Raw genomic sequence first — 26,296 nt, forward strand, 5'->3', positions numbered from 1 at the left:
AAGGAGGGGAAGCTCAATTTCGGCCTACACCATAAAACGGGGGTGGGCAATTATTTTTTGCATAGGGCCACATGAGAACCAGAAAATATTATGGAGGGCCGGATCAAAAGGGTGAACTAAATTTGACATATTATTAATTGGATTTCTTTATTATTTTTTATTCATTTATTTATTTAATTTATTTTTGGCACGTTTTTCAGCCTTTAAGAGTACATTATTCCATCGTATCGAACGGGATTTGCTTGACTTGGCGCTACTGCGGGCTTCAGTATCGTCTCCCCCTTCCTCCCAATGCTCTGCAACTTCAAGTAACTGCGCCACTTGCCGGTGAAATGCCAGTCATTTCGGTGAAATGCAAGTCCAAATGAAATGAATGCAGTCATTGACATCGAACCATAATTGTGTACCAACCTTCGGCGGGCCAGATTAAAAAGACCAACGGGCCGGATTTGGCCCACGGGCCGTAGTTTGCCCACCCCTGTCATAAAATGTGTCCGTTTATTTAGACGTGAATTCTAATCTGCTTTCCTTTAAAAAAAAGATCCGTGACCCTATGGTGATATCAGTCAGTCTGCGAACACAAGCAATTACAATTAAACCCACCAGAAATAAAAGATTAATACATCGCAAGTCATTTTCAACAAAGAGAATGTCGCTAAAATGATTAGACGAAGTCTCCCGTTCAACTCAGAACAGAATGAGAATTGAAAAATGCTCCCACAGAAGCCTACACCAAAAAGATCAGCGATTGTCTCATTTCGCTGTCAATCAAAAGAGATTCAGACTTTGACAGATCATCCAATCATCATGCAGAAAAGCTCAGCGTCCGGCACAGCTCATACACGCCCACTGTCCATAGACTCCCAGAGACGCTGAGTGTCTGATGGGCATGACAAATGCAGCATTTATCCAATGACTCGTCTCGTTTCAATGCATTGGGACAACCTACACTCAACCTGAACTCTCGAAACACTCAGCGCCCACACAGTTTAAAGCACAGTGAAGCTGCGGGAATGAAGGAGAAAAGAGTCGCGTCGTAACCAGTAATAAGAAGCTGATTCGGAACAAAAGTTGAGCACTTTGTAGCGCATATTTAGTCACTGACATATACACACAATTGTATGTACACACATATGTTTGATCACTTAATTCTTTTGACATTTTAGGGGAAGCTGAGCTTCCCTTGCAGTCTTAGAGCAATCGCCTCTGCCTGAGAAAGCTTGTGCGCAAAATCCTCAAAACAGCCTCTTTGACACAGCTGTTGTTTTTCTGCCATTTGTCTTTTTTGGCCGTTCTCTACAAACACGGCATGGGGGACAAGGTCTATTCAGCTTACCTTTTTCCATGGCGCTTGGACTCATAAAGATCACGGGTGACATGGAGCCTGTGCTAGCTGACCTTGGACAAGAGTCAGGCCTTTGGCCATTGACACAACAGCATCAACTGTCCAAAAAACCCTGATTGACCCATTCATCAAGTCGTGTATTGTGTCCTACAAAGTATTGAGTTTGTTTCGGAGTTTTATGGGGAGACGGTCCAGACCCAGCATACAGAACCTGCCGCTGTATATTTTTCGTCCGTTTCATTGAGCTGGATGCTGCACGCGCAGCTCCCACACGTCGCCCTGCGAGGCGGGGGTGAAACGATGGCAGCCAGCGAGGAGCGCCGTCGTCTTTTTACAGATTCAACCGAGCATGAGGGTAATCCTTCACTCGGAGTGCAAGAGGGCATCGGTGTTATTGATTTCAACGCGATTGGATTTTCAAGCGAATGGAAACACATTGCGCGGCCATTTGCGCCATCTCCAATGAAGGGCGATGGCGATATTTTGGATGAGAACGCAGGCGTGCGTAATGGCTTTGATTACTGGCTGCTGACAGCACACGCAAGAAAAAACATTTCACAGCACTCGCCTGGACTTCTTTTATCTTACTCTCAGGGAAAATATACACTTCAGTCCCGCGCTACTTCTGAGAGGAGCTCTCACATCTATTTCAGCGTGCTTCCCCCCCCCCCCCATTTTATTTTAATACTCAGTTTTTCTCATGAGCTGCTTCAAAAGCCAGTGTCTTCAAACCAACCAACCTTGAGAGAGGATAATATCGTCCTCTTTGCTCGATTTATTATTTATTGCGCCTGTGTTTGGTGTTAGGTTAGATTTGTGCTCCGGGGTGCTAAAAATAGTGGCGGTCCCAGGCCGTGTGCATGAGTGACAGGTTTCCTTTCACTGGCATGCAAAAATGACCCTGTTTTCTCTTTTCTTCAAATGTTAACCCGGAGATACAGTACGCTTTAAGACAAGAGATGTTTTCAGGAAAAACTGAGCTCCATACAGACATATACTGTTGCCTGGAATCATTATTTATACATATTTTTTTTCTTTTGTACTTCCTGTAATGCACCTACTTCCTTTCAACACAGGAACAATGAGCATTTGTTTCCATTTGTTGGAAAAGAGTCAACGACTTGTTGCGCACAAAAGAGTGACACAACTCTTGGATCGAGATAAACATGCACCACTGGGGACGGAATTAAAAAAAAAAGTGCTTGAGTAAGTGTTTTAAAATGCTTCAGACTGAAGAACAATCCTTCCTCATGCTCGGATCCGTTTATTTCAGGGTTGTTATTCTTTGAACAAAAGCGACAGTGATTCTGCGTCCTGTTTTCTCCAAATTCAAGTGAGGGAGGGGGCAGGTGGAGTTTCGCTGTATTACCCCCCCCCCCCCCCCAGAAAAAGACCCACCGAGTCTGGATCCGTGTTTCTTGTCAGACTTGATGTGTTGCAGTGAGCTGAATTCGCCCTCTATATTCTTGATCTAACTTCTACTGCTGAAGTTTGCTGTCAACTCAATTCTCATGGGGAAGAGGCTTAGGAGCCCAAAATAAAATAAAAAAAGGAGTCTTATATAAAGTCCTACTGCAGAAGAGGGAACATACTGTTGCCAAACCCTGAAACCTCCAAAACAAAATCACATTTATACTGTAGGTGAAAAGGTGAGTTGAAAGGCTATTTAGCTCTTTGTATTTTACAACCTTTTTAATACAATCGGAACTTTATTTCAATCTTGAGTTATTGAGGGCGAGCCTTCATTTTTACGGTGTCAATAAGACACAGGGGCTGAAAGAAAACAACAACACAGAAAACATGATTAAAAACAATTACATTCAAAAGACAGATAGTTATTGATCGTAACAGCTGTAGTGCCTGTTTTCCAGAACAACCAAGAGCACTTTTGCCAAATCTTGTCAGAGTCTGGCAAACTTCAAGCAGTAAATGCTCACTTGATCGTGACGAGTGGTTATTACGAAACCAGTTTAATAAAGTGCTCATGTACCTTGTCAGTGAAAATGGACCAGTGTGTATCTCATACAAATAAAGGTAGCCATCTCACAATATGAGCTAAGGAATAATGAATTTGTGCAGAGTGGCAAAAGAAAAACTGTGCGGTGGTTTGAATGTGGAAAAAGTGTCACGTCTTTAACAGTGCCATCTTAATCCAAAATTGATCATAATTTTTTTTTGGTAAGACTTCTTTGACCAGCTGTTGCATTCTTGACCGTGGCACATTTGTTTTGCTTGGGTATGAATATCCTATTTTTTGCTTTAGTTTGTGAATAGATCAGGTTTTTTTGTTGTTTTTGTTTGGGTATTTTTACCGACAATGTGCCCCAACATTTAACACTTGTGTATTTGCTATGCAGGTGACTGCGCCTTTTCCCATTCTTTGTCCTGTAAGCATGGTGAGGCTAGATCAGTTTTCTCAGGCTGCTCATGCTCGTTGTGTCGGAGACTGGAGTGGTTCAGAATTGTGTCTATGTTGATGTTCACAGATACCCCCATATTATTCATTTTGTGATTTCCTTGCTGCATTTTCTGTTTTGGTGCATTATTTTCGATTTTCTTTGTGCCATTGGAGGTATGATTAATTTACATTTTTCTGAGGCGGTCTTTGAACGCCTCTCGAGCCGAATTCAGAAGAGACAGCTTGTGGCCGAAGAGAGACGGTGTTTGTATTCGTTTGGGAGTTTTAAAGAATGAATAAAGCGCCTTTTAAAAAGACGAGACCCCAGCTCTTTTTGTCTCTCAAATAGCTGGAATACCAGCTATTTGGTCTTATGACGCTTATCTGTACAAAGGACCAGTTTCAGGTTGAGCGCTAATTGCTGCAGTAAAACTCTACTTACCCCATATCTAATTCCACTGTGCTTATATGAACTGAACATCAGCAATAAGCTTTATCCGGACATGGCCAAAACAAACAGTACAAAAAAACTTTGAAATTTTTGAATTATACTGATGATGCAATCCACCACAAATGACATAATGTCATGCGAATTAGGTGAAAAAAATTGGGCTGAGCATCATGACATATTCTTCCACACATCCTTCAGAAGAGGCCACTTATCCAAATCTAAACTTGAATGTCAGATTTTGGAAGACAAAGACAAATGCTGAAGTCATTTTTGGTCCCTTTTCTGACCCGAATTAAATTTAGCTTATTTCTTTGATCCCGCCTCATCCTCCAGATAATGTTTTGCGAAGACCTGTTGGAGTAATGGAACTTTCTGTTTAACTGTCCCTACTAATGAATGGTAAAGAAAACATTGACCTTGGCAGAGGTAATACAACTCTATTGAAGACACTTGACATTAAAGGTTAATCACTAGCTGTCCACAGCCAATTTAATCATGTTTCCCAACAAATGTCCCCCCGCCCCCTCAAAAAATTGAACTATTGATTTTTTAATTGTCCGGCCTATTCTACAAAGCAGTGCGAACAAAAACGCAAGTAGGCCTACCACTTTTGTTGCTATGCTATTTTGTGATAAGTCCCAATGCTCACTGTGCTAATGTCTCACGGTCACGGCAAATGCTGAAATCCTGTCAGGGTTGCAGGAGTCCATTTTTGTGTGAGACATATTTTGCCCAAAATATTTTGGTTGGTTTCAACATATAAATATTGAGGTTCCACTCGACATTTAATGCTAAGTATGTTTCTTCAATAAGTGTCACTCAGTCTTTACAGCAAAGAACACCATGCTGCAAAACCCAGATTATGAACATCCTTCAACTGCCGCATAGTGGCATGGATCGAGGGCACTTGGTTTTGACGGGTACCGGGAGATCTTTAATCTGTCATCTACGGGGCAATTGAGGGCAGTGCAGCGTCCACTTCCCACCAGAATCTTCCCAAACAAGCCACATTTGCTCCTAGGGGCACATTTGTTGTTCCAGCAACCGTGGCCGAGCAAGTTCGTAAAGAAGCGACCCAAAACAGATAATGCAGTTAATGCTCGGTGCTCTCATCAGTTCGCAGTCTTATTAGTGGCTTGGCAAGCTGGACTTTCAATCGCCTGTTCATGTGCCTGCAGTGTCAGTCACTTTGGCCCAGTTCAGCATGCGAACACAACATTCCACACAATTTGGGTCAACCGCATATTACCCCTCAATGAAAATGTCGGAAGTGGAGTACATGCATCCCGACGATTTGGACATGTTCCCTCCCTTTGCGCTCAGCGTCAGCAAATGGACAGAGTATAGGATGTCTCCAAGAGATTACATTCAGTGATCATTTACTGCTGTGGAGTGTGTTAAAAGAGTGGCTTTTTTTGTGTGTTCCTGATCTGCTCGTAAAGCATTTGAGACAGATAATCGTAAATGTCAAACCTGTACAATAGTTACGATGGCAAAACCTTATGAGGTCAAGAGCTAGTTTAGGTGAGCCATGGAATACACGAGTGCAATGTGAAAAGGAATTGTAGCCAATTAGAAAGCAACTGGACAAAAACAAGGAGTGTGACTGAAAATGTCAAGGAGACGATGAGTTTCGAACTGCAATGTAGTTGTGCGATGAAGTTAGCCCAGCTTCTTGTATTTCGCCTTCTTGCATGACTCGTTTGAATATTCTGGCAGCCTTTAATTGGTGTTTACATGCTTGTACTCGTCTTGTTTGGAAGTTCATGAACACGCATGACCTCACACTCGCTATACAGCTGGGAAACAAAAGATCAACGTAAAATATCAAAAGAAAAAAAATGAATTATTTCGAAGAGCGGAGGGGCAGGGATATGATTTTGTATTGCGAGAAAAGACCAAATCCGCTCTACTGCTAGTGTAAGATTGATTAGGACGGAAATAATCTTATCATAAAATGTGCTTCTCCTGGTCTTTTCCATTCCGCCATGGATGTCAAAACCATGATAAGTTTGACCCCTTTTATCTGCCTCGTTGCTCACTTACTGCGGCAAGCTGGTCTAAATAATGGGCCGGGATATGGATAGAGAATTCCTCAATGCAAAGAGGTCTGTGTGGAACAAGAGCGTTTATCGAATTATTCTTTGATTCCCTCCCCCTCCCGATCCCCTTCTCTCCTCAATAAACGATTCTTCTCTTATAGGACGAGATCGCCTTTGAGTTTGAAGCGTTTGATCATAACGAGCAAAACCACTTAGTAATGACTTGTGATGAATTCACCGCAGCATTCCCAGCTCTAACTCACCACACCCCGCGTTATTCTGGAACCCCTTGTCCACAAGCTAACACGAGATGACACGTTTTGAAGACAAACACTTTGTGAGGGACTCAAATCCTTCAAACGGCGTCTCCCCCCCACACCCCTCGGAGCCTCCAACCCACAAGATCACAAACGACCCCAAAAATGTCAATGACACTTATGTAATGCTGTACGAGTTTGGAAGTCAAATGAACACTCTGTTTACCCGCGAGCTGCTCTTTTGTTCTCTTTCTCCGCTGCTGGTGTGTTCCTAAAATCGCCTTTTGAAATAAATTAGCAAACAACTTATGAAAAGGATCCATATGCTCAAGTCACACGTGACGTGAGTGCATGACAGCAACAAAGTGTGATGTTTATTGTTCCTGCTTTTAATTAGCATCGAGAAATGCACTAAACAAGTGATAATGAGCAGTCATAGGTACTGTTATGTGTCTGTGCCTCTGGTATTTACCCTCCCCAACCCCCGCCAACCCAGAGTAATTAAAGTATAGTGGGTGAGCAAAACCAGCAGTCGAATGTGGAAGCGCTTAAGTGGTGGGAAACAGGATTCGTTTTGGTGCTGCTAAAGTTGTATAAATAGCGAGAGTGGCACATTTATCACAGATAAATGACAGATAAACGTGTCAACGAAATAAACGAAAAGAGAAGTAAGCTTAACGTCACCGTTCAATAGAGGACAACCTTCTTTTCGAGTCTTTGGTGCACGCACGCCAGTTGGCTGCAGCCATCAGATAGATGCACTATTCATTGTGGAAAGAAGTACAATATCACATTGGGTATAGGAAGCACAGAAGTTGAGCTCAAACAGATGGATGATCGAGGATGGAAGGCCCATTCATCATCCACAAGTGGAGATCTTCTTGTAGTTACATTTAAATATCCTTTCCACTCGCCGATCTCCTGCCATGCACACCGCGAGGCTCTCTCTGCGCTGACGCAAAAGGGAATGAGAGGAGCCGCTTTTTGGCCGAGAGTGGGCTGCGTTTCCTCCCACAACGGCGCATACCGACGGAAACTTCTACCTGCACGCGTCTAGGAAAATACCAAAACAAAGAAAATTCCATCCATGCACACAGCTAGACTGCGCTTTGCGCCACACTTGTCCTAGACATGAAAATCAGGACCATTGTGCATTTTTTTCATAATTCAGAACATTTTGTGGGTGTCTTAACAACATCCATGTGGCATATTTATGTCTCAAAATACCCCAAGGATGAAGAATTAGACAGCCAAGTTCCCACACAGAAAATGTCAGCCAAGGTAGGTACAGTAAGTCCATGAAACTTCCTTGCGCTCGATACCCAAAAAAAAAACACAACACATCCAACAGCATAAATAAATAAAGAAAGAAATTGATATCCATCTATCCATTTTCAACACCGCTTATGCTGAACGGGGTCGCAGGGGGGATGCGGGGGGGGGGGGGGGGTGCTGGAGCCTATCTCAGCTGACTTCGGGCAGAAGGCAGAGTATACCCTGAACTAGCTGCCAGTCAGTCGCAGGGCACTAAATAAATAGATTTAGGTGGACTAAACAGATTTCTGAGGGGGTTACAGCCTCCCTTTGCCCCGATGTAGTGCCGTTCATGAGTACGCCTCTTCTTGGTACACATCCAATTTGATTGGTCTGACATCCTACCCCTTTGCAATTCACAGCCACTCGGAGGGGTGGGGGTATTGGTACAGTTTGATCCAACATGAACAGGGCTCAGTTCATTTCTTTATTTGGCATTTAAGTCAGAAGCTGTGGCCCTCGGTATTTGTATACACTCTCTAAAGAAACTGCGAGTTGCAATGATGAGGTCCTTAAGAGCTTGTTATTTACTGTATGGGCCCTGTTCCTGCCATGACATGTCTTTCTAACCCTCAGATGAGTCGGCAGGAAAAACTCCTTAGATTCTTACATGAGCTTTTATTTTTAGGGGGTTTAGAACACGGGAGAGAATGACAGGGTGCGATGAAACAGCCAAGCCAAGTATTTCTTTTGTTTTTGTGGGCGTGCATGTGTGTGTGTGTGTGTGTGTGTGTGTGTGTGCGTGTGTGTGTGCGTGTGTGTGTGTGTGTGTGTGTGTGTGTGTGTGTGTGTGTGTGTGTGAATTTACATCTACACCGTGCTGACCACAATGAATACCCATCCCGGGGAGAGTTTACACTTTTGTTCGTGGTCCATACATAAACATTATTTCTCTTCGTGTGATGATGTGAGCTTGTAAATTTAGCCTGCCTCACTCATCTTTTCACTTTCCACCTGGTGAGCATGACCCAAATCTCATGTGTGCGGCTCGGCGTCTGTTTAGATACCGAAGCCACGGGTAACAGAGAGCACTCACCCTGACTATTTTGGCTCACGAGAGGGAGCCAAGTGACATTTCAGACGTTAATAGATTCTCGTTTCGCGGTTAAGTATTTGTACTCGGACTGACTCTTCTTAAGCAAATACATCCTGAATCAAATGTCTGAATTCGCACCCCTGCTGGGGAGCTAAAAATAGTAGAATAATGAAAGCCGCTGCAAGCTGTTCACGAGACGTGGGGCTGAACTTTAAAAACCTGAGGAGAGCATCACCACAAAAACTGGACTGCAGCTGTGCGGATCGGTTCCCTTGGTGTCGTCTGACTGCTAAGACAACTTCACATGCTGTTTGGAGGCATAATGACAGAGCTCAGACAGCACACGGAGAAATTGCATGTTGCTGTGACAATCGGGATGCACAACACACTCAAACATTACACATCACACAGAGAAAATGGATGCACATCGCCCTTTTGTGTGGAGTCTGAATTAAATATTTGTCATCATCATTTTTATGTACCAAGCGCCTGGCATATCCATGCTGAACAGATTTGGTTCTTTTCGAGGCAAACATTTTGTTGTCCAGTTAGCCATTAAGATTAGATAATATTTGCCCACAAATGGAATTTTAATGCTAATGTGTTGCAGCTTACAGTAATGCGCTCTCAACTTTGGAGTGGTAATTCCAGCAATAGAGCTTAATCACGGCCCAAAAACTCCGATGGGGTTTCAGTTCTAAATCCCTTCAGGGACATTAAACAAAGTTCCAAATAACAACAATCCACAAATCTTCTTTGAAACCACCAGAGGATGCATGGTGTGATTTGTAAACAATATAGATCAGGGGCAGGAATAGAATATATTCATTTAGCACTGCTATCCAATGGAAACTCTTAATGAAATACGCCATATATCAATCATCAGCTTTCAATTTTTGGAGTGACATGGCTTTCACAGACCGCAATGTTATTCCAGATACCTTAAATTAAAACACACACCAAATCCAGTGATCACTAACTATCTGCTTGTCCATCCAGCTAAACTATCAAGCTAACTCGTTAACTAGTCAATTGAATCCGTGAAGCTTCAGATGAGGAGGCCACTGCGAGTTAACTCGTGTCTATTAACCAAAACCAACCAAAGAGCCCATGATTTATCGATCTCGTTAAAGTAGTTGCTGGTCACCATGGTACTCAAGGGCTGCCATGGTACTCAAGGGCTGCTCATTCATTCAAATGACACGGATCGTTATTATGCTTCTTCAGAGGTTGCTGATGAGCTGATCATTTGAAGGGGTGAACTATCCATCCATCCATCCATTTTCGGAGCCGCTTAATCCTCACTAGGGTCGCGGGGGGTGCTGGAGCCTATCCCAGCCGTCTTCGGGCACTTACACTATTATCTATATATGTCGCTTTCAATCAAGCTAATTGCTAATGACACAGGCTAATTCGAATTCACCTGACTATTAACCAAATCTTTATAATGTAACTTCACTCAGCAACTAACAAAGAATCGAGCTAGCTAGATAGCTTGCTGACTCTCCCAAAAGTAACTTATATATATAACTATCAAGCTAACGACTTTTCTGTCAATATAACTATTTCCTTTTTGGTTCACTATCTATCTATCTATCTATCTATCTATCTATCTATCTATCTATCTATCTATCTATCTATCTATCTATCTATCTATCTATCTATCTATCTATCTATCTATCTATCTATCTATCTGTCTGTCTGTCTGTCTGTCTGTCTGTCTGTCTGTCTGTCTGTCTGTCTGTCTGTCTGTCTGTCTGTCTGTCTGTCTATCTTCGACCCATTAATTAGGTGTCTGGCCAATCACAGGGTTTATGACTGCCTAAATCCATTCCGAACTCCGAATGCATTTGCGTAATTCCACTCCGGGATTTCCCCGCGTCTGTGTCCAGCCAGCTGCTGCAGAGCGTCGGTTCAGTGCTCCTTGCTGGTCTGCTCAGTTAGTTGTCCTCTTGACTGCGTACGAGTCGTTCGGATGCGACACGCGCAGGCTGGCGTGCAACTAAATCCCGGAGCTCACCGAGGATCTCATCTCAACACTCCCCGACTTGAGTGCGCCGCCTTCGGGCTTCAACGACTCTCCAGACCCACTTCGCCACGACCCGCTCGGGACTTTTTCCAATTCACCTCGTCTCATTGGAGCGTGTTTCCCCCCCCACTCCAACCTTCTCTTTTTAAACGACACGCTCGGGGCATGGTGCTTTACTTTTGAACCCCCTTCTTCCTCTCCTTGTTCATGGAGCTATTCGCCCCGACCTAGATGTATCGACGTGTAGGGGAGCGTCTACCTGCCACTGCCGCCTGTCCGCTGTGAGGCGACCCGAACATGCAGCCGAGCTGAGTCTGCTTTTGTGTGACCGGGACCTCAATTTGCGGGGGCCTCCTCGTCTGAACCAGGCCAGCCGAGTAGAAGAGGGGTGTCGATCTGAAATTCACACTCCGTCATCCTTCTCGCACGGTAAGAAGAACCACCTCAATAATGTTTAAACGCCGTGTGCAATAAGTGCGTCTTTGACTGACTTTAGAAAATGTTAAATCATATCAATAAACACAGTAATTTAGAGTCGGTCGCTTTTGTTTTGAAATTCTAAATTCATTTGCACAATGAAAAAAAACTGAGGGCACACGTTTGTCCCCGGTCAAGTGCGATGCCGACTGTTATAGTTAACGTGCATTTCCCCACGCACACACTTTAAAACAGCATCGAAGAAACTGGATGTCAGTTGCTGCCGTCAGCGCTCCCATTTGGAGCTATAAAATTAGATCATTGCACATGGCATGTATAATTCACGGAGCCCACATGCCTGCCATGAGAGATGATGGTGCACACACACACACGCGCGCTCACTAACTCAAACACACGAACACACACAGACATGCAGACAGATGCAGGGTTTTTACGGGCTGTGGGGCACTATCTGCCAGTACGCCTTACGTGAGACATTTTCGGAGGCAGGCTCTGGCCGGGATCCCCCCGAGAGCAAGGCACCGCTGACACATCAAGGTTAAACCACATTGACGCGCGAATTTCTTGTGGACGGCGTTCGGCCGTGAGCTGACGTGCTGCAACGTTATATAAGGCAAACGCCGTCCAGAATTGGGTAATCAATTAAAACAGTGCGTCCATTTTTCCGATAAAATGTTGAAGTGAGTGTTTAGGAAGTCACTAGGCAAAGATAAAAGTCATGCAATCACCGCTTAAGGTCATGCATTGCCTTGGTGTTGTTCTTCCACAACAAACTCATCCAATCATGCCTTTATTTGCAATTGAAGCGTGGAATTGTCCAAAATGTCTCCGTGGCGGACCATTATTGCAACTAATGTGCATATAGTTTGTATTTGGTGGAGTGGAAATTGCCTGGGTAATTTTGGAACCAGAATTGGAAACTTTGACTTTATAACTCTTTATAGAACCGTAAAAAAAAAAAAGCAAGACGGATACCATTATAATCATGAAAAAAATTAATTGAATTTCAGGAAAGACGGGTAACTTAAGTTGGCTGTAATCATTAAAAATTCATCTAAATTCATAAAAATCATTCTATTATTTCAACAAATTTTGATTTTCCAAGAATTTTAATGCATGCAAGACAATTGGCCTAAATGCCCTGAAGGCAACTAATGTGCTTATGGTTCACATTTCATCATTCATAACAATTAAGTCGGTTAGTAGTTACTTTTGGAAGCATATTCGGTAACTTGAGTGTAAATGGATGCCACACACCTCACTAAGAGAGCAACAGAATATTGAAAAACAGCACTGTTTTGTCTTGATTCAAGACAAAACGGGTAGATTATGCTGGTGCTTAGTCATGCTGAAAATTTCAAGTTACAAATGAAAGTTATGTCACTTGGAATACGAATCAATTTCACCATATGGTTAAAATGTCGATTTTTCCAATGTCCGGAATGTGTTGGTGGTGGATCCTGAATGCACCGAACGTGCGCATAGTTCACATTTAATGCCAATAACAGTTGTGAAGTTGATTATGGAACCATGATTGGTCACTTGAGTGGAAATTGATGCCATGGTCCTTACTGCAAAAGCAATTATGACAATCATGAAACAATATTATTACATTAAAGGCAAGAAATTTGTTATGGTGGTGAATTTTAAAAGTTGCCAAAGAAAACTTTACGTACCCCAGTCCCTTTCTGCTGAAGTTATTGTGCAACTTCTCCACATATTTTCCCAAACGTGTTAGTAGACCCTGACTGGAATTGTTGTGGATATATTTCACTTTTAATGTTTTGTAACAGTTGTGCAGTTGATTTTGGAACCATATTTGCTACGTTGAGTGGAAATGGACGCCACACACCTCGCTTGGAAAACAGTAATGCACTTGAAAAAATATATATATTTAGGGCAGGACTGACACATTGATTTGCATGAAGAAATTTGAAAAATAAAATCACAAAATTCTACTGCAATCGTTTTCTACATGTGGATAAAAATGAGATTGCCCCAATATTTTAATGTGTTATGGCAGGAGTGAAGCCAAACAGTTTCTTTGAATCTGCATTGTTGTTGTATCGTATCCTGTACGGTTTTGTTTGGCCAGTCAGTGTGCATAATCTGTTCGCGTCCTTGGCTGAATTATTGATGCATTGCTTCATACTCTTATACTCTTGTACACTGTTACACACTTTTAAAATCTGTGGTTCAGCGGCCATTTCAGTTTTCTTCGTCATTCAAGTCTCAAACAAAATTTCTGAAGAAATGTCCTTCACTGTTTGGTATGTTGACTCTTGCCTGATTTTGGTGCATGCAGCTCACATGCACTGACGATGTGAATGGAAATGGTGGATGATTTCGATAAGATTTGTGGGGTTTCTTTGCTCAGATTGCATAGCGGGCTGTATTAAATGCTCCAGTGGTCCACGAATGGCCCACGGGCCCAATGTTCCACCGCCTAGTAGTTCAATTATATCGACCAACTCATTTAAGTTGCGATTTAAGATTTAGGAGGGCGAAAGCGTGTCTATACTCGAGCCCTTCATGGATCAGTCCCTCGATTAAGGGGCATGTCCCAATACTTATGGAGCTGTAACTCTCAGCTGTCAGGGTGTGTAAAAGAGGAGCGGCTGTTCGTTTCTGGGTGGTTCTTAGCTAGCTCATGTATTATTATTACGTCATCTGCATGTTGCGTGACAAATGACAAATTTGGGTGGATTTTCGAAACTTTTATGCTTTGGCGTGAAGTAAATGTCCTCTTGGCTTGGTGGAATGAAGGAAGGAGGACTAGTGAGAAGCAATGTCCATTCTTTGACAATTGTGTTGGGGGGGGAAAAAATTCTGCTTTTCAGCACGCAATGAATTGTGGGACGGTAGGAATTGAAAAGAGAGCGAGAGAGCGGGAGGAGGACAAATGTTCTGTTACATTCTCACCACATACACGCACACATGCACTCTCTACCTCCACTCCAGTTCTCACCCAAGCCAGGCATGCTGCTCGGGTCCATTTGTCGGTGTTGTCCTGGGAAGGAAGTGCCATCTCATCTCGCCTCGCACAAATGGTTTCAATGCAGGCGAGTGTGAATTCTGGCGGCTTTTTGTAACTTGCTATTTCCATATCAAAGTGTCTGCATATCAATAGGGAGAACATGAGCTACCAGCAGCCCCCACCAAGCCCCCAAGCCCGCTCCTCATTGCCTCCTCCACACTCATTTTCCCTCCTCTTCCGCTCAAGCGGCCTCGTCCTGCTGCCGCTGCCCGATACAGACGGCGTTTTTTGGAACGGCCCGCATTTTGTTTGCAATTGTGATTCGGCGAGAGGATTCGGCGGCCATAATCAAAATCATCAAAAGCCTTTTATAGTCTTCGTGGGAATATTAGCCACCTTGGACCCAACCGACCCCACCTCCTTGCACGCCGCCCGTCAAAGACACATCTGCAAAGATCGGAGCTTCAAGGGAAAGAATAACGTGTACAGTGTGTGCGTACATACTGCTCGTTGGTGAAAATGTGTTTAAAGTAGCTGGAGGGAATTTTCTTTTCACGCTGTTTGGCTGCAAAGCTTTGGACCTTGGTGTGACACTGAGCAACCGAGAGTCTGCAGCCGAAATAGTATTTATTACACTTTGCATGCAGCTGCTGTAAAAAAAAAAAAAAAAGGCCGTGACAAGACCATTCCTGGCCGTAAATATACTGTTGGTGCCCCGATCCACTTTTTCACTGTCGTAACGATACCGATATTGCAGGAAGGATACCTGCCTTTATTTATTTATTTTTATTGTGAAATGTTGAGAGAGACTTGATCGAGTGATTCTATTTAAACAACACGTCAGCAACAGTAGGTATGAGAAAAAATGCCAACCTCAAACATGCGAATCTCCTCCACTTGAATAAAATAATTGGGTCAATTTAATGACCCTGAAAAATGACATATGAAAGTAAATAAAAACAAAGTGCAAAATAACTCAATTCAAGTATGCTTGAGTACATTTTGCATTTACAATCGATGGAGTTTGGAATGGACTTCTTGTATATGAGTGCTAATATCAGACATTCTGGATTTAGACCAATATAATCCAATGCTCTTTTTTGGGGGGGTCTGATATCGTATCGATATCCGATATCAATATCAGATCGGGACACCTCTAAACTATATGGAAGCGTGAAACTGTCAACGGGGAATAACATTTTTTTTGATTGCGCTCAAGCATTTTGGAACCAGTCATTTTTTTTTTTTGATTGCGCTCAAGCATTTTGGAACCAACCATTTTTACCAGTCAGACATTTTTTCTCTACATTGGCAGTTTCATGCTTCCGTCTAAATATAAAACCATCAAATAAAGATCAGCATGGCGGTCACCAAGCCAGTCTACTTGTATTCTTACATGTTATGCACACAAGTTCCTTGTGCATGTGGTAACCTAGAGAACGATGATGTCAGTTCAGTCGTAAACCTCGGGACCCCTGTGTAACTCTTCAAACACCTTCCTGTTGCCTCTCTATTTCATGTCTGTCAGGTCTTTTTTCAAATTTTTACGATGCAGCGGTTAACTTCTCTTCATACTTATATTTTGGAAACTCCAAGTGTTCCTAAAACCATTGCCTGTACACTCGTTTTGAAGTGAGAACAACTTGAAAGTCACCTGATATTGCAGAACCCATACTGCAGTTTGGCTTTCCCAACTCTGCAGACTAACTTCTCGGGCCAAAAATCTCTAAATTAAACATCAAACGGCAACTTAAAGACCCAGAACATGTCCTTAGGTGTAACACAGCAAAGTGCATGCATGTGTGCTGTCGACGACAACTCAGACTTGCAGTCGTTTTGTTCAGAGCAGTTTGAGCTAAGGAGAAGGAATTGGTGTGTGTGTGTATGCGCGTGTGTGTGTGTGTGTGTGTGTGGGCAGGGGGTGGGGGGGGGTGACAAAGGCTCACCTGCCATCTTCACTCACTGGGCGTGGGCTTTGACAGCTGTCTTGTCTAATTCCCTTTGATGCTCCTGCACTGAAACGTTGAGCAACAAATGGACAATAAGGCCAGGAGGATGGCCTGCCATGAATCATCGCTGCTGGGACGCCTCTGCTCTGATCACAGGAAGAGCAATCGACCACAGAGGTGTGGTCCAATCTCCCAGGTTGACCCCCAAAATGTTCATTAAAAAAAAAAAACAACTAGTTTTTGACTCATAGGAATCACTGGAAAGTGGATTTATCTTTTTCACTTTCAAACTGATGCCATCGTAAAACCGTTATTGACATTTTGACATCCATCACTGTGATAGGAGTGCGAAAATTAGTCCTCGTGACACATCAACAGAATAGAATGTGTACTCAGCCTTAATACCCTCACAAGGCGTAGAAAAAAAAAGTTGTGTGTTTCCGGTAACCCGACCGACCGAGAATTTCTACGTCGAAAAAAAAACTTTACGGTCGGCATTTTTTTCAAACAACCCTCTACATTTTTGTGTAAAGGGTTTACATCGGTGCAAACTTATGCAACTTATGCAAACTTATGCTTATATTCAAGTTGAGCGCGTGCGTCATTTGCCCTGTCGTCTGTCAAGAACAATGAAACATGGCGGCGGCCGCGATTTGCAACGACAGTTTAATTAAACCGCATTTTCTCTGTTACAGTTACATGCTCGCACCATAATGTTAAGAAAATACCATCCATTGATGTATCGAAAAAAATCTGCGAACTATTTGATGAACACCACGGGCCGAGTAAACACCGAGGGTGGAGGAGGGCGGAGGAGGACGTCAGCGGAGGCGGCGGCGCGCCCCGGCCCCCCGAGTCCGGAACGGGGAGAAAACTAAATAGGTGGCAGCGGCGCCAGCGGCGCCGGCGGCGGTTTCAATGTCTTCTTGTTTAATGGTTATTTTGTTTACATTTTTGATGAAAAAAAAAAAAACTTCGTCCGACCTACCGACCCGACCCTATGCTGAAATTTCATGTTCCCGGAAACACACAATATCTTTTTTGTTTGGCTTCACAAAGTTATTGCAAAATGTCACAATTCTTTATTACATATGACAATTTGAGATTTCAGTAAAGATTTAAGCAAGGTCATGGAATTGATTTGCTTTCGCGGGCCACATAAAATAATTTGGCAGGCCGGATCTGACCCCCAGGCCTTGACTTTGACACCTGTGCTTTAGAACAACCTTTCAAGTCCTATCATGCTGAGCGTATCGTAGTTCAGCCCAACATTTTCATGAAACATTGGCCGGGAAAAAAAATGCAAACAAAAATAACAGTTTGCACTACATATTGAGACTACATCAATGTTTATCAATGTGAAACTGGTTTGCCACTTCTTTGGCTTTTTTTGCGATACCAGTGATGACAAAGAGGAGAGAGGTATGATGGTGACTGTTTAACCGGAAATGCAATGCAGCAGCAGCACAGCAGCGCCGCCATGTTTCAATGTTCTTGACAGACGACAGGGCAAACGACGCACACGCTCAACTTGAATATTGCGAGAGTTTGCATTGTTGTAAACCCTCTACACAAAAATGTAGAGGGTTGTTTGAAAAAAATGCCGACCGTAAAGTTTTTTTTCCACGTAGAAATTCTCGGTCGGTTTTCTACGCCTGACCCGGTTTTAACTCACTTGGACAGTAATTGAACAAATACTTGACTGATTTTAAAACTAGTGAGCCATCGATTTTTTTGTGGACAAGTAATAATACAATGTTATGGTGTATTTGGTTTCACTATCGTAACGGCCCTCTGAGGGGAGGCATAATTCCAAAGTGGCCCACAACAAAAAGGAGTTTGACACCCCTTGTCATGTTTTGGTTTGGGATCAACAGGTGACACTGTAGGGCTCCCCCTGCAGCTGCACACCTGTTGGTCGTTATGTAATTAGTTGTATAAAAGGACTCCCGCCCGACCACTCATTGTTGGGTCATTGTTTGTTTGCTAGCTACCGTCATGTTTCTGTCATGGTTGTGTTCCTGTTAGATTTTTGCTTCAGTCATGGTTTTGTTTTGGTACTTTAAATTCCTTGTGTTCTTAGAACTTTGTTTGTTTCGGATTCAGTTTTCTCTGTGTTTTTATACAGTACAACTTGTCAAGTTCACCCTGCTCCTTCCTCCTGCCTGCTTTTTGAGGTCCACCACCACCACCACCTTGCAACGTGACACCCCTGTTCTAGAGGTTACATTCAAGGTTTGCGCACATACACTCCTCCATACGTGAGCCCCTAGCGTGCTATTATCTACAGTGACTTTTGACTTGGCTCACGTAGGCCGGCGTTATGCCTTGTTTATGTGTGGGAAGGCTCTGGCGGAAAAGGACCTTGGAAAACGCAACTCGGCTCTTTACGTTACCGAAAGGTTGCAGAGGAGCTACCGCTCTGCTTCGTTCATCTTTCACCACTCCAAAGTCACTGTCGTAAACCGGCAAGCCCGATAACTCCAGGTTAATAACATTTGTCACTCGGGTAATCGGTGACAGACCAGCGTTGACTGCGGTATTGACAGAGAAGGTATGGCGGCGCTGGATTCCATTTAAAGACCCGTAAAGCTATGTAGATCCCACTCCAGCACAACACATTACAACATGAGCTGCTGACATTTTACAGAGATATAAACATCAGAACATGTTGAGATGTTGGGGAGTCCATGTTGAATTAATATTGCTACCAAATGCTGAAGCTGCATCAGATCCGAATTAGTTTACCATTCTTGCATCTGACCTCGCCGGCACACCAAATCGAAACTTCTCCCCCAAAAAATAAAAAATAAAGGAAACACTTGTAGTTAGTTACATTGTGCTGCTGAAGTTTTTTTTTTTTTAAGATTGTCTTAAATGTCTCATAATTTGTCCACCTATGTTATGGATATGATTAGCATACAGATCAGTTTACAAAGATGCCAACCTGGTCCAAAATCCTGAACTCTCTTTTCAGTTTTCATGAGTTTCTGGCCTTTTTTTTTTCTTCTTTTTTTTTTTAAAGGGCTAATGAAACTGTAATAAAGTAACTTCCCCACCGGGGAGAGCAGTATTTCTGCAAATAGTGATGCCCGTATATTCAGCCGTCAGTTAAACCAAAGCGTTTCGGGAATGATATTAAAAATTTTACTGGATGATTACAATTCATACAGACTGAAAGCAAAATGGGAAGTATTGTGGGGAACATGTGGCGAAGCAGCAAGAATAAGGCTGGTAGCTCCCAGAACAAAAACACGTGGACAGGGCCCATGTCAAGAGTTCGCTGGAATACAAATGGCCACAAATACGCCACATCATGTAAAGTCATTTTTAACATTGCACGGAGACCCGGTAAGACTCCACAGGGTGATGACAGAACAAAACCTCATTGCTACAAGTTCCCCATCCCACATGGATTCTTAATGAGGTAAAATCCACCCATCCATTTATCATACCTGTCTAGTGCTCTCCCTACTTTTTTTTTGTTAAAACTGTTCCACTTTCAAGCGAACTTTTCTTCTATTTTACTCCCCGTTTAAATGTCCCGACCACTGTTTAGCCTGCCAACTAGTCAGGTCTGAAATAATGGCGCCCACTGATCGTTTGCTGCGACTGCACACCCTTAACTCCACATTCCACATGGACTCTTTAGGGTGAAAATGCACACATCCATTTATCAGACCCGTTTCTGCCTCTCATGTCTTTCTGAATCAAATTTCTGTCCCAATTTTTGAGTGAAACATGTTTTACCAAAACTATCTTCTGCTTCCTTCCCCTTTTGGATTATCCCTGATCCTCCCATGTTAGGGCAGCCAATGAGAGGGTCTGAATTAACAGCGCCATCTGTTGGTTGCTGCCAAATTGTGGTTGACGAAACACGACCCCGAGGGGACAATCTCTTCATTTCACATGAATTCTTTGACGAATAATCCTTCAGCCAATGCATCCTACCCATCCCAACCTCATACAATGTATCATAAGAGACAAATGCCCATTCCTCTTTTGAGTTGAGAACCAAACTCCTGTTTACATTTCGTTGAGATTTCCCCCTGCAACTAGCTGAGTCCGAATTAATTGCACACACTGTTGGCTGCCGCACAGTTGAAAGAAGGCAGCTGCACACCCATTCCTCCACATTCCACGTGGATTCCTAATGATGACAATCCCCAAGAACATTCTCATAACCCATTTTGACCTCTTATGTTGGCTTTATAGGGAGGTGTTGTGTCGTTTAATTAGCATTTGAGCCACACGTGTTGTTTTCGGGTGATGCCAGCACGTTTTTCAAGGTGAAAGGTTTTAGTCCCAGGCCTGAACTACTCCGGGGCCTGATTGGCAGGTGAAGCTTGATGGCAAGACAGATGGAAATCGATGCCCCTTGGCAGAGTCCATTTTGTTTATTCAACAAAGTGCTGCTTGGTGAGCTTTTCGTTGAACTCGGAATCCCCAACGTGGCTGTTATGCGACTCCCATAACCAAATACAAGGAGACAAATGACTGGAAAGATTACGTGTGAGGGTAGTTAACTTGACGGATGAGTGTGTGGTGGCGAGGACATGGACGAGGGCAGCGGGAGGAAGTCTTCTCCCGTACTACCACCTTCGGCGTTTGAAATGCCGGCTAACTTTTCCCCGCCGCTTTTAAAATGGATATTTAATGATCAACAGAGCCGTGGAGCTTAAAGTCTTAAATCGGAGCGCCCCCGTGCACTCCTCCGCAGCCCTTCGGTGTTGTCAAAGGGGGCCATACGCTTTCAAAAGAGCGCTTGTTGCCTTGAGTGATGGATCATCCGAGGTCTGTTTGGGCCGTGTGTTAACCCTTTACTGTTTGCAAATCTCTCCCAGTTGGGGAGACGTCGACGGTGCATGATGGATGTGTCCCGGGTCTTTGGGCTCCATCTATCAGAAGATTAGCACTGACCTGTGAGCTGTCCGGGCCGCCCTCAGTGCTCCGTTTGCCCAACTCTCTCCCCTGCCATTAGCACATGAGCGCGTCGCTTTTGTCTCAAGGGTGGGAGGCCGGGGGTGGGGGGGTGAAGCCGGTGTTCTTCATGCGTCGCCAACGCAGGTCGCAGGTCGCAGGAAGTGTATTGAATAAAAAAAGGTCATCATGAGGCACCCCCTTCCCCTCGCACCATCCATCTCCCTTTGCTTTGTCTCGTCTCCCAAATTCCTCAATAATTTCAGGTAATTATCCAAGAAATTGAGGTTTCAGTTCATGCTCCGCTGCAGAGGAATGTCTCCCGACGATTTCCCTTCTTTCTACCTTGCTCACCCCGCCCACACCCATCCCGCGGCATTCTCCATATCATATAAAAATGTAAATCACTCCGCCGATGTGGTGTGACGGGATTATTTCTCATTTGGTGCAGAAAAAGGGAAGAAATGGATGCAGGTAGAGTGTCGGCTAACGCCCGTGTTTCATTTCCCACATGTGCAGTCCGCAGCCCGCTTCGCTTTGATTGACAGCTGGTATTCTTCTGTCAGAGGCTTTCATGTGCAAAGTTACTCAGTGGAATTAATAGCAAAAATAATTTAACTGGAATCGGTCCTTTGCTTCCAGATTTAGCGCGCTAGTGCTGCCATGCTTGAATGTCACCTCCCACGATATGGCACCGCTGGCACTTTTTTAATGCTTTCACAAATATAGAAAGAGTACTTGCGATGTTTTCATGCTGGTTGTCGAGAGGTCTGTTTGTGCTCGGGCTCATGTGAGATCCATCCCAAAAGTGAGCTCCTGATAACAATCGATGAATTTTCACATGATCCCCAAACTTCTTAAACATAAAAAAAATAAATCCAGGAGTCACCTTATCACTCCAAGCTTAACCTCTGATGTTAAGTCAGATTTCAAGGTGCGTGCTTTCGTCCAGTCGTGAGGCACATGTGTTATCTTGAGGCGATGCCAAGCATGTTTTTTCAAGGTCAGAGGTTATCTCCCGATCCCTTGGCAGTTCTCGAGGGCCGTGATTGGCAGGCGTTGTCACATAGAATAGGAAACTGCGGCACGATGCGCAGAATGGCACGGCTTGCTTTCACAACGCGTCAGCTCACTCAGCCGTCTAGGTCGCGCTACGTGTCGGCCCAGTCGGGCCCTCCTTGTCGCCACAGGGGAGCGGCTTTCGAGGCTAATTTTGGCAGCTGCTGTAAGCGAACTTTGAAATTTAGGTTTCATGCTATGAAGCATGAAGCCGACAACCCCTCAAAAATAAGCCAACGATGATGTGCAATGAGAATTTGGCTTCGCCGGCTGTGTTAATTTGTTCCGTTTGAAAACTTTGCAGAGGCTAAGAGGCTTCAATGATCGGCATCTTTCTGTATGAAGCGTTCTGATGAAACTCTGTGTGCTAATTGCTTTGCGGCAGCGTTTTAATTAGGAAACATAATCGTTCTGCCATTCAGACGCTGAGCATAGTCACGTAAGATATCTTTTTAAAAGATAAAAACGATGCGTCCTTGTGGTGAGGGTCTGAACACAAGCACCATCTTTTCCCGTCAATTAGCATTTTGTGGGCTCACACAATCGATTGAAAATATTTTGGAAAGAAAGCTCTAAAGATGAAATCAATCTGTTTCGGTTGACCTCTGATTTGTTTTTATGTGGTCGTTAAGTTTTTCCGAATATTAATCTACATACAAGTGTAAAAATAAATCCTCAACCTTCAACTTGAATGCTTATATACTGACTGTATAGTTTTGCGATTTTTGATGAGGTTAAAATTGGCAAAAAAGAAAAAAATGTGTCTTTTTACTGGGTCAGGAAAACAGCATACGGCCCATTCAAAAATGCTTGCATTCAAATTTTTACACTTATGTGATACCTTGATTGGATTCTATACTGTGATATGGATTTGAGGTCATCTCGCCAAACCATACGTCATAGCACATACAATCATCCAAAAAGTTATGCGGCTTCATTTATAGAGCACAATTCATACACAAGGCAACTCAACGTGCTTCACACAAGACACAGCATCTAAAAGCATTTACAAACACAACACCAAACGACATTCAGAAGCAGTGCAAAGAATAAGAAAAAAAAGTCGCTTACCAAAATTACTGAAATAATGCACGTTGAAAATATTGAAACACGTGGACTTGCCAACTTCAGAGCCATTTCAAGCTTCAAATTTCAAAAGGAAAGTAAAGAAATAGAAGTAGGTTTCTAAAACTACTAAAAGACAAAAAAAAAGTTTACGGTAAAAATGTTGAGAAGACCTTAATCAAAATATTTACCGTACTCTCTGGGCTGATGAAACAGTTGACCGTCATTTTCAAATTCATTGCACATAATTTCCCTTCAAATTTGCTTTCACAAAAATTCATCAAAAGACTCTCTGTAACTCCTGCTAACCACTTGGGCTTTTAACTTAACGCCTCACCAACATAAAAAAATGTTCATCAACAGAGGAACTTGACTCCGATAACAATGTCCCCATTACCTAAAGCCTTCGGTATTATGTTCTGGCATTTTGGAGCTTTAAAAACGAGCTTAAAATTAGGTGAATCTTTCAGAGAATAGTGTGCGCACAGCAACAAAAAGCCAGAATATTGTGTGGAGACGCTTCCACAGATGGGAGCCTTGCTTCTTATCAATGGGGAAGGCGCTTCTAAGACCTTTGTTAGGGCATTTTAATTACAGCAGCGCTTGTTGTAATTGATCCGGGCTTAGAGGGATTTAACTGTCAATGAGAGTGAGGCCTGGGTGTTAAGACAGCCCAGCCAATGCTTCCACCTTTGTATCCTCTTTTTTTTTTAATGCCGTTGACTCGCATCTGTCAGCGTAGTGGTTAAATGGGCCTCAGTGGGCAGATGGACCGCCGTCGTCTGTTTCCACTTGAACGTGTCTGTTGTCGGTGGTCGCCGGCACCGCCTGCTACGTCTTCTTGCAGAGCATTCACGGCTTCTTATGTTGTCACCCAGAAGCTTTAAACTTTCATAAGGCTGTTAGATAATGCTTCCCGATGAGGGTGAATTATTGATGGCCTTGTATGAGTGGGACTGGGCAGGCAAGCTTTTAACTCTCCAAAGCTGCTGCTGCCGTTGCTGCTATTGGCTTGCTTATCCGGTAACTAAGGGACACAGCGCAAACACTCAAGGAATGATGGAGTGGAGAAGAATGAGGAGGTTGGGGGCGGGGGGAGGGATGGAATGAAGCAAAGCAAGCAAAAAAATAAAGTTAAATAAATAAATAAATAAAGCTCGCATTCTTCACAATGAGTGTTAGGTTGGCAAAGGTTGCAAAGCTTTACATCAACACAACGAGCCTGCCCCGTTTTTCTGAAGAACAGACGCGCTGTTTGGTGGCTGCCATATGCTTCTGTTTGTTGATTTCACAGTCGTCTGTTCGGGACGACAAATGTTTCCAGTTAGGCACCGGAATCAAAACGGGACATTCCCCGCTTGTTAGTTACGTCACTCGTTAGTGCTCGAATGGGCATTTGTCGAAAAGGCCTTTTCAATATTTGTACATTCAGCCACTTCACTTTTAAACTGCTCTTTAATGCAGTCCCTTAAGCAAGGCACACTCGTACGGACAATCAAATGGGAACAGTTTTCTTCCCTCGTAATGAAAGTCAGCTAGGTCCGGTTATGAGACTGTCCTGAGCAATTATCCCGTGGTGTGGGTGTATCGAGAATCTTTTATTTATTCATTTTTTTTTCTTTCCCCGATCTGCTCACAAAATGGTCAGGTTGACACTCGTAAATGTTAAGCCTGTTCAATATTTCTAATGGAAAACTCTAATGGGTGTGTGGTCCAAGCCACGGGGCACCATTATTGGGATGTGAAGAAAAAAAAAAGTCAATTAGGAAATGACCTGATGCAAACCCAGCCCCGATAGACGTCCCCGAACTGCCAAAACCCGCTTGCTTGACGTAACTGCGCTTCTGTCATTTCACGACATAGCCTGACCGTTACGCATTTGGCGAGATGGAGATGCACTTTGTTTCCAGATTTTGGCAGCCCAACTAGTGCCTCTCTTGTTAGGTTGGCCGATTTGGTGCTTTAAAAGACACAATAGCATGGATGCTAGAATCCAAAGTTATTTTTACTTCTTCAATGGGACGTGTGAGTTTTACTTTCTACTACTATGTCATGCAGTAGCCTTTGTGCCCTCCCAGTGGAATAATGGAGGCATCTGCTTTTTCCATTCAAGGTTACGGTGTGACTCATTTGCTTTTTGATGATAGTGCCATTGTGTGCGTGCGTCTTTAGTGTAATGTTAATACAATTTAAATGAAAACGAATGCATTTCGGGCGGCCCGGTGGTCGACTGACCTTCCGGTGTGGAGTTTGCATGTTCTCTCTGTGCCAGCGTGGGTTTTCTCCGGGTACTCCGGTTTCCTCCCACATTCCCAAAACATGCATGGCAGGTTAATGGAACACTCTAAATTGTTTCTAGGTGTGAGTGTGAACATGGATGATTTGTTTGTCTATGTGTGGCCTGCGATTGGCTGGCAACCGGTTCAGTGTGTGCCCTGCCTACTGCCCGAAGACAAGTGAGATAGACTCCAGCATGCCTGCGACCCTCGTGAGGATAAGCGAATTAGAAAATGGATGAATGGATGGACGAATGCATTTGCTCAAACAGGTAGCCATGTCTGCAATCGCGCCTCATCGACCTAGGAGATTGTAATTACCTCGCCTGTTGCTAACATAATAGCAGAACCTACCTGTTGTCTTCTATTCATTGCATTATGGAACATTAAAAATTATTAAAACTGATCTCGGTCGGGTTTAGTGACGTGTTCCAGTGGGCATGTAGTAACCCTGCAATGTTGTGTGTAGGCCTGTAACAGTAACATTATTTTACAGGCAATACATTTTCCCAGAAACTATTGCTGTAAACAATAGTGCAGTTGTTTTTTGTTTTGTTTGTTTGGTTGTTTTTTTTGTATGCTCATGTATGAGATTTTTCTAATGTAGATAGGTACATTGGCTCAACAAAGGTTGGTTTCTAAGGGATCTAATACTGTCCTAATTTAAAGCTCAAATTAATAAATGTGTTTTATATGATGGCCATTGAGGTTTTTACATAAACCTACTGTCCAGGAAAGTC

At 43.4% G+C, this 26,296-nt stretch overlaps 2 protein-coding genes across 11 annotated transcripts in view; one reads left to right on the forward strand and one right to left on the reverse strand.

Moving 5' to 3' along the window:
* LOC127616701 (ankyrin repeat domain-containing protein 13C-like) overlaps nt 1–26,296 on the reverse strand; it is a 237,609-nt gene that overhangs the window by 73,241 nt on the left and 138,072 nt on the right. The gene's annotated exons all lie outside the window — the stretch shown is intronic.
* LOC127616656 (adhesion G protein-coupled receptor L2-like) overlaps nt 10,753–26,296 on the forward strand; it is a 136,988-nt gene continuing 121,444 nt past the window's right edge. For 8 of the 10 annotated variants that reach the window (XM_052088370.1, XM_052088371.1, XM_052088374.1 and 5 more), the window contains exon 1: nt 10,753–11,301. The gene's annotated coding sequence lies outside the window, so the exon portion shown is untranslated. The remainder of the gene's footprint in view (nt 11,302–26,296) is intronic. The other 2 variants (XM_052088368.1, XM_052088369.1) reach the window with 1 other exon arrangement.

This window comes from Hippocampus zosterae, chromosome 15 (assembly GCF_025434085.1).
Source record: "Hippocampus zosterae strain Florida chromosome 15, ASM2543408v3, whole genome shotgun sequence".
NCBI lineage: Eukaryota > Metazoa > Chordata > Actinopteri > Syngnathiformes > Syngnathidae > Hippocampus > Hippocampus zosterae.